Below are 8,143 nucleotides of genomic sequence, written 5' to 3' on the forward strand. Positions count from 1 at the left end.
CACAGGAACTTCAAGCTGTTTAGAGATGGTCTTATGGCCTTTACCTTTAAGATGTTTGTCTATAATTTTTTTTCGGATGTCCTGGGACAATTCTCTCCTTCGCTTTCTGTTGTCCATGTTCAGTGTGGTACACACCTTTTCACCAAACAGCAGGGTGACTACTTGTCTCCCTTTAAATAGGCAGACTGACTGATTATGAGTTTGGAAACACCTGTGATGTCAATTAAATGACACACCTGAGTTAATCATGTCACTCTGGTCAAATAGTTTTCAATCTTTTATAGAGGTACCATCATTTTTGTCCAGGCCTGTTTCATTAGTTTGTTTTTTTAAATAATTATGTTAATCAACAATTCAAAAGTAATGGCTGTTTTTGATTATTTAATTTTCAATAAATTTTTATTTATTGTTACTTTTGTGAGTTTCAAGTGATTTCAGTGAGAATTGTGGGTTTTTCCTTCTTTAACTGAGGGGTACCAACAATTTTGTCCACGTGTGTACATACCTTTTAGATGATACATTGTAATGATGTACATATAGAATAATTGTTGTTCTAGTTTTATATTCATATGATAACCATTGAGGTCAGTAGAATGGCCGCTCCAGACAATCTCCCCATGCCAGGGCCACGGCGAATCGGTAGTCCAAGAGCACCACACCGCGGCTGAGCTACAACATACAAGAGCCCCATCTTCCCATGCTGCAGCCATCCCAAATGTGAAGTATATAATTTTGTACACTTTTTTCTATAATTATTAGGTCCTTGCCTTATACAAAACGAGCCATGACAACTGTGTGTGTCATGGTCCCTCTGCTGGTCAAGGAGATTCCCTGGTTCATCCCTTCCCGACACTGAACGAGCCATAACAGCTGTGTGTGTCATAACTCCCTCTGTAGGTCAGGGAGATACCAATAACAATCCCTTTCTTGTGCAGAACGAGCTTTAACAGCGTTGTATCACTGCTCCCTCTGTTCATCAGGGATTTCTCATTGTAATTTTCTTTAGTTTGCGTGTTATTTTATTTTTATTTTTATTTTGATAACTCCAGCACGTCAGTTTGGAGCCCCTGAATCGCAGCCCGCCACAGAATCGTACCCTGGCCCACCGACCACCTCTGCCCCGACAGTAGGAGTCAGCCAGAGCAGACATACCACCGACCACTAGCATTTTCATAATTTCCATCATTTTCCGACTTATCTACAGTATGGATATTCATATAATACAATGATAATTGTCTATGACACAACTCTTAACAATAATATGGTAATGGTATAATGTTCACTATGCAGAGACCATGCTAAATGAAAGTAAAAATACTACATCCAATGTTAGCAATGGACTGAGTTAATAAGTATCATCATTTGCCATCTATGTAATATTATTGCTATTACTATTATGAATATGTTTAATACCATATAACCCTCAATTATTTCTACCCAACAATACTCAATAGATATATAGATATATACAATCACATACTTATTGTTATTCATAATAAATAATAAAATTCATAATTCCTGGTAATATATATGTAGTCAAGAAAAGAAAAAACAATATATATATAGTTATAATAATAATAATATTCTCAATATGTTATTATAAAAGTTTATGTATTTCTTTATACCTACTTATTCTTAATAGCAGTTGAATACTTCAGTCACCAATATCATCACTTATTTTCCTCTTTCATATACTGTGTCCATAACATCAGTTTGTACTGTGATTTGAACTTATGGATTGTCTTGCATTGCTTTAGTTCATTATCCAAATTGTTCCATAGTTTGACCCCACACACAGAAACACACCAGCTTCTCCTGGTGGTTTTCACCGCAGGAAGTTTAAATTTACTATATCCCCTTAATGTATACTCGGAGTTCCTCAAAATAAATAGTCGTTGTATGTTCTGTGGAAGATTGAATTTACTGGCATTAAAACATAAGAGAGCCGTTTTGAGCCTAACCAAGTCCATTAATTTTAAAATCTTACATTGCAAAAACAGTCTGTTTGTGTGCTCAAAATAAGCTACTTTGCTAATAACTCTTATTGCTCGCTTCTGAAGTATACAAAGGGGATGCAGTAAAGTCTTGTAGTTGTTTCCCCAGATCTCAATTCCATATGTCAAGTATGGGAGAACTAAGGCACAGTACAGTACATGTAGTGCATTATACTCTAGAATTAATTTTACTTTATTAATAATTGATATACTTTTAGAAACTTTTGACTGCGTGTATCTGATATGAGGTTTCCAGCTAAGTTTTTCGTCCATGATGATACCCAAGAATTTAATCTCCGGTACCCTCTCAATTCTACTGCCCTCTATATATACTGGTAAATCTAAGGTTATATTATGATTCCCAAAAAGCATGACTTTGGTTTTGCTTGTGTTTAATGATAGTTTGTTTACATTCATCCAATCTTTTAGTTTGTTTAATTCTGTATTTAAATTGGTGATGAGATCATTGTAATTATCATTAGAGTAAAAAATGTTTGTATCATCTGCGAATAGTATCAATCTTAATAGGTCTGAGACTTTAAAAATATCATTTATATACAAGTTAAATAATTTTGGTCCCAATATTGATCCCTGGGGCACTCCGCAAGCAATATTCAACAATCCAGAAGCCTTGGTACCCATTGATACAAACTGCTGTCTTTCAGTTAAATAGCTATTAAGCCAGTTCAGCGCCACTCCTCTGATTCCATACGTTTCAAGTTTTCTTAGAAGTATGGAATGATCCAGTGTATCGAAAGCTTTTTGTAGGTCTACAAAAACTCCCACTGCATATTTTCTGTGATCTAAAGCTACAGCTATTTCTTCTGCTGCGTCTATAATTGCCATTGTTGTTGACCTTTTCTTCCTGAACCCATATTGATTTTCATTTATTAAACTAAATTTGTCCATAAATTTTTCTAATCTACTATCGAACAGCCTCTCTAAAATTTTAGAAAACTGAGGAAGAAGAGTATGGAGTAATAGGAGTGCCAAATCAAAATATAAATAAATAAATAATTAAATCAATAAATGTGGAAATATAAAGAGAAATAAATAATTAAATAAATAAATGTGGAAATATAAAGAGAAATAAATAATTAAATAAATAAATAAATGTGGAAATATAAAGAGAAATAAATTAAATAAATAAATGTGGAAATATAAAGAGAAATAAATAAATAAATAAATAAATAAAAGGAAAATTTTGTCTTTGCTTTTACCTTTTCTGTTTTTTCCTTTTATTTATTTATTTATTTATTTCTCTTTATATTTCCACATTTATTTATTTAATTATTTATTTCTCTTTATATTTCCACATTTATTTATTTATTTAATTATTTATTTATTTCCCTTTATATTTCCTCAGTCCACCAAGAAAAGGAAAAATGCAAATCAGTTTGCTCTGGGCGGGGATTCTGAACACAGGAGTCCTGCCTGACACCAGCTCCCAGCACGGCTGAAGTGAAGCCATGTCACCGTTGAGCTTCGGCTTATTCTGCCACTGATAAGAAAATAAACATTAATTTTCCGAATTAGCAGCGTCCTTTCAGTGTCTGATGGCAGAATCAGCCGAAGCTCCACGGTGACATGGCTTCACTTCAGCCGTGGTCGGAGCTGGCGTCAGGAAAGAAGCCTGTGTGCGGTAGGACTCCCCACCCTGAAAGGAAGCCCCGCCCAGAGCAAACTGATTTGCATTTTTCTATTTCATGGTGTCAGGCCATTATAAAATAACCACCAAGAAATTAAAACGCAAATCAGTTTGCTTTCACTTGGTGGACTGAGCTGTCAATCAAATGGCTCTAGGCGGGGCTTCCTCGTCGTTCCTGATCACAGGCATATGAAGAGTACATACGACACGCCCCTCTGAGCGGCGTCCCGACGGAGACGCTAAGCGAGTGGGGGCAAAGTTTCAGTGTTTTCCATTGATGTGTACGGCACGAAAATTAAAACAAGAAGAATGCCGGCTCATTGTGCGGCATACAGTTCCACACTACATCGGACGATCAAGACAAGGAAACTTGGAATAACTTTCCACAGGTAAGAATAGTTTTGGGCTCGTTTTTTATTATTAAATCTTGTTGAGGGTCTATGAGAGCTAACTAGTTAGCCATTAGCAAAACACTAACACGCGCTAACAGCTGGACAACCAAATACCAGACGATTAATAGTAGCTGTAGTATAGCTGTACAAGCAGTAATACGAAAAGTACAAGCAGCAGTAGTAGTATAAGTAGCTGTTAGAGTCGTAGACGTAGTATCAGCATGTGTAATAGTATTACAAGTTGTAGTAGCAGTGACAGTATCAGCAGCAGTCGTTGGTGTATTACCACTAGTAGTAGCATTACTATTAATACCACCAATACTACCAATTGTAGTTATAAAGCCTAACTCATATATATCTAGATTACCATCCATGTTCTTCCTCCAAACCCATTTTATGATTGGGATTACAGCCAATTCTTTAGGACTGCTTTCAAATAATTGAAATGTTACCAAACAATGCTATACTTATCAAATTAAATAGCTTTGGTGTACAGTATATTGGCTAATTCAGTTCTTTGTACTTAATTTATTAGCATGATTTCTTTATAAATATGTTGTTGTGTACATACTTATTTACTTCTCTGTCTACCTTTTCTTTACTCCATGTAGGTTTCCCAAAGACTATGGGCTGAGGAAGAAGTGGAAGCAGCTCTGAGGAGAGAGGGGTTTGCTGCAAGTATATAACAGCCTAGAGAGAGAGATAAATAAATAATAATTATTATTAATAATAATTCTGTTGTTTATTGTAATTGTGGTTGTCTTTACGTTGCATTTATTGAGATAATTTGTCCTTGTTCCTTATTACTGTAGCATTGCTGTAACTACCTATAATTATAAATTTCTATTCATATTTTCACTGTGACTTTTATAGACGGCGAATCGTGATCCATGCAGGAGTGGATGGATTTAGCAGGCTCATAGTTTACATAGGAGCAGCTACAAACAACAAATCCACCACTGTTCAGGTCAGCTGTTGCTCAGTATGGCTTACCATCTCGTATGTTGTGTGAGAGTCCAAATAATGCTACCAAAACACATAAAATGTTAAAACAGATGTGTAGTTGTTTTGACAATTGTTCTGATGTGATGTAAGCTTGTGAGGCTAATACATGCTTCAGAAGAAGGTTCACAACAGTTCTTGTTTTTGCTGCTGTCAGGCTCAAATTGTTGTGTGTGACATTTAACATGTAACAGAAATGTGGCGGCCTGTGAGTTGTAAGAAGACAGTTTAAAGGTGAGAGTTGAGAGAGTGAATTAATGAAATAGCTTATTTTTATGTGAAAGATTCAAAAACGATGGTTCAGGTTTGTGCATTTCTGCGACAACAAAATGTTTCCACACTTGTGGAAGACTGTCTTTGGAGAACAGTTGTAATATAAATGTTTGGAAGTTAAAGAAAATAATTGTCAGTTCTATTAAACCTTTTTATTGGCACATTGTTTTGATGCTTTTAAAAGCTGTCAAACTATTCAGCATGCAATAAAAGCAGTTTTATATCCCTTTGCTGTGTCTTTGTACATTGTAGTTTTCAAAGGCATTTATTTGAAATTCACAACTGGTCATAAAATTATGCACCAAAAATTTGCAGCATTCTTTTGAGTCTTGTTCGTTTCATTCTGATTCTGTTAAGGTGAGTTGTGATATGTCTAGGTTTGTTGAAAAATGTCCTTAAGAATATACACTGTATCCATGTATGCCCGTAGTGCAGCAGAAAAAGGGACGGCCGGATCAGGCAATGATGTAACTTCAGCCTGTGTAAGCTGCCGGGGTAGTTGTGCATCAGGTACAGTGACGCCTTCTGGGTATGGGGTGTGAGGTCCTGTCCAGTCTATCCCATAATCAGCAGCAACCTGAAAGGAAAGCATAATTTGGAAGCAAGCTCTTTTATTAAGAAATGCACACTCCTCAAAAAATAAAAAAAGTAAAGTAGATTAGGGACTACATGGTATGGCAAAACTTGATTTCAAATGTGGGTTGGACAACAAGATGTGCAAGGAGTAAATTCATGAACTATAAAATTGTATAGATATTATAGATATTATTTTACACCATTGAAATATCTATGCATATGTTTATATGTTAAAATTTAAAAATACAAAGTACAGAAACTACAGGACCTGTCACAGCTCTATAAAGAATAGATATTATTGTGCAACTAAACCAAGTATAGTATTTTTGAAATGTCCAGGTTCTCCTAGCAGTGTTAGACAGCATACATCTACACTGTGTTTGTTAAATATGCTTTGGTAATTTCAATTTGTTAAGAAATCAAATCTGGACTCTGAATCAGAAAATGAGATCACACGCATTAGATTTTTTTCTCTGTCAAGTGAACCATCCAGTACCAAAGTAGAAATAATAAAGTTAACATAAACAAATATAAAGGAAGACAGGAAGGTAAAGGTACAAGAGGGGATTCATACCTCAACTGGATCAGCAGCATTTCCCTCACGCGGCTGACTAAGCCACAGTTGCATGGGGGATTGCCCTCTCTCTGTCCTCAAACTATGGTGAGTCCAGGCTTCCTTGAATGCCTGAAGATGCTGCTGCAGCTGTGGGACGTAGGTCCAGTGGAGAGTGAATAACTCCAGTTCATTTTCAGGGTTTAGAAACCCTTCCACTTCCAAATTGAGAAATAGTGTGTGGAACAAGTCAAGGACATTTCCATACACATCTCGCCATAATCTTTTAATTCTGTAGATGAAAAAAAACAAACAAAAATAATACATAATTACTCTAAATTTTACAACTGCATGTATACAACAGGAATTTCCTTTCCAGTATTTTAAAAATATATCTGATACTCATGATCGTAATTAGTTACATAACCATGTATCACCTTTGATTATGTACACTGCGTCCAGTGATGTGGGAATGTCGGCCTGTTCCTCTCTGGCTCACCATGTAATGGGCCACAGCAACATTTTCCCCACCCTTGAGGAAGTTAATATACAAACAGACAAAAAGAAAAAAAGGAACACTATTTTCCAAAGTTCTGTTCTTTGGTACTTTTGTTGTTTCAATGCAGGAGGGAGTATTGTTGTTAATGCAATATTTCACTTTACCTTATCAGATCTCACAAGAGAATACTAGTGGTAGTATTGGTGGTATTAATAGTAATGCTACTACTCGTGGTAATACACCAACTACTGCTGCTGATACTGTCACTGCTACTACAACTTGTAATACTATTACACATGCAGATACTACGTCTACGACTCTAACAGCTACTTATACTACTACTGCTGCTTGTACTTTTCGTATTACTGCTTGTACAGCTATACTACAGCTACTATTAATCGTCTGGTATTTGGTTGTCCAGCTGTTAGCGCGTGTTAATGTTTTGCTAATGGCTAACTAGTTAGCGCTCATAGACCCTCAAAAGATTTAATAATAAAAAACGAGCCTAAAACTATTCTTACCTGTGGAAAGTTATTCCAAGTTTCCTTGTCTTGATCGTCCGATGGAGTGTGGAACTGTATGCCGCACACTGAGCCGGCATTCTTCTTGTTTTAATTTTCGTGCCGTACACATCAATGGAAAACACTGAAACTTTGCCCCCACTCGCTTAGCGTCTCCGTCGGGACGCCGCTCAGAGGGGCGTGTCGTATCTACTCTTCATATGCCTGTGATCAGGAACGACGAGGAAGCCCCGCCTAGAGCCATTTGATTGACAGCTCAGTCCACCAAGTGAAAGCAAACTGATTTGCATTTTATTTCTTGGTGGTTATTTCATAATGGCCTGACCATAGATATATACAAACACTAGATGGCTCATGAGCGCTGTCAGCCTATGGGGAGCAACGTCGCCACATGGCGGCCATCTTGGGACAGGGCTGCTCGATCACTCATAACATTAAAGTCAATGGAGCATGGATTTTAAAATCACTGTAGATTGCTCAATTTTCAACCGATTTTACAACAGCTTGGTTTGTTATAAACGTCAGAGATGTACTTGTTTTACTGCTTACATAAGAATAATTAAAACCATTGAATTCATATAATAATGAACACAGATATCATCTTTTTTCAGCATAAATGGATGTAAATGTAATTTTATTATTTAGTATTGCACTTCTTTATTACTATCAGCTTTCTAATGCATAA

The 8,143-nt window shown here is 36.2% G+C and overlaps 2 long non-coding RNA genes across 2 annotated transcripts; one reads left to right on the forward strand and one right to left on the reverse strand.

Annotated features, from left to right (window-relative positions):
- The first annotated feature begins 3,241 nt into the window (after positions 1 to 3,241).
- On the forward strand, positions 3,242 to 5,058 carry LOC127531627 (uncharacterized). Its single transcript, XR_007938760.1, has 2 exons — positions 3,242 to 4,031; positions 4,646 to 5,058. It is a non-coding gene; the product is annotated as an uncharacterized LOC127531627 (long non-coding RNA).
- Positions 5,059 to 5,439: 381 nt separating this feature from the next.
- Positions 5,440 to 8,143, reverse strand: LOC127531619 (uncharacterized). Its single transcript, XR_007938751.1, has 4 exons — positions 7,459 to 8,143; positions 6,876 to 6,970; positions 6,460 to 6,730; positions 5,440 to 5,886 (listed from the first exon to the last, which is right to left on the reverse strand). It is a non-coding gene; the product is annotated as an uncharacterized LOC127531619 (long non-coding RNA).

This window comes from Acanthochromis polyacanthus, chromosome 21 (genome assembly GCF_021347895.1).
Source record: "Acanthochromis polyacanthus isolate Apoly-LR-REF ecotype Palm Island chromosome 21, KAUST_Apoly_ChrSc, whole genome shotgun sequence".
Lineage (NCBI taxonomy): Eukaryota > Metazoa > Chordata > Actinopteri > Pomacentridae > Acanthochromis > Acanthochromis polyacanthus.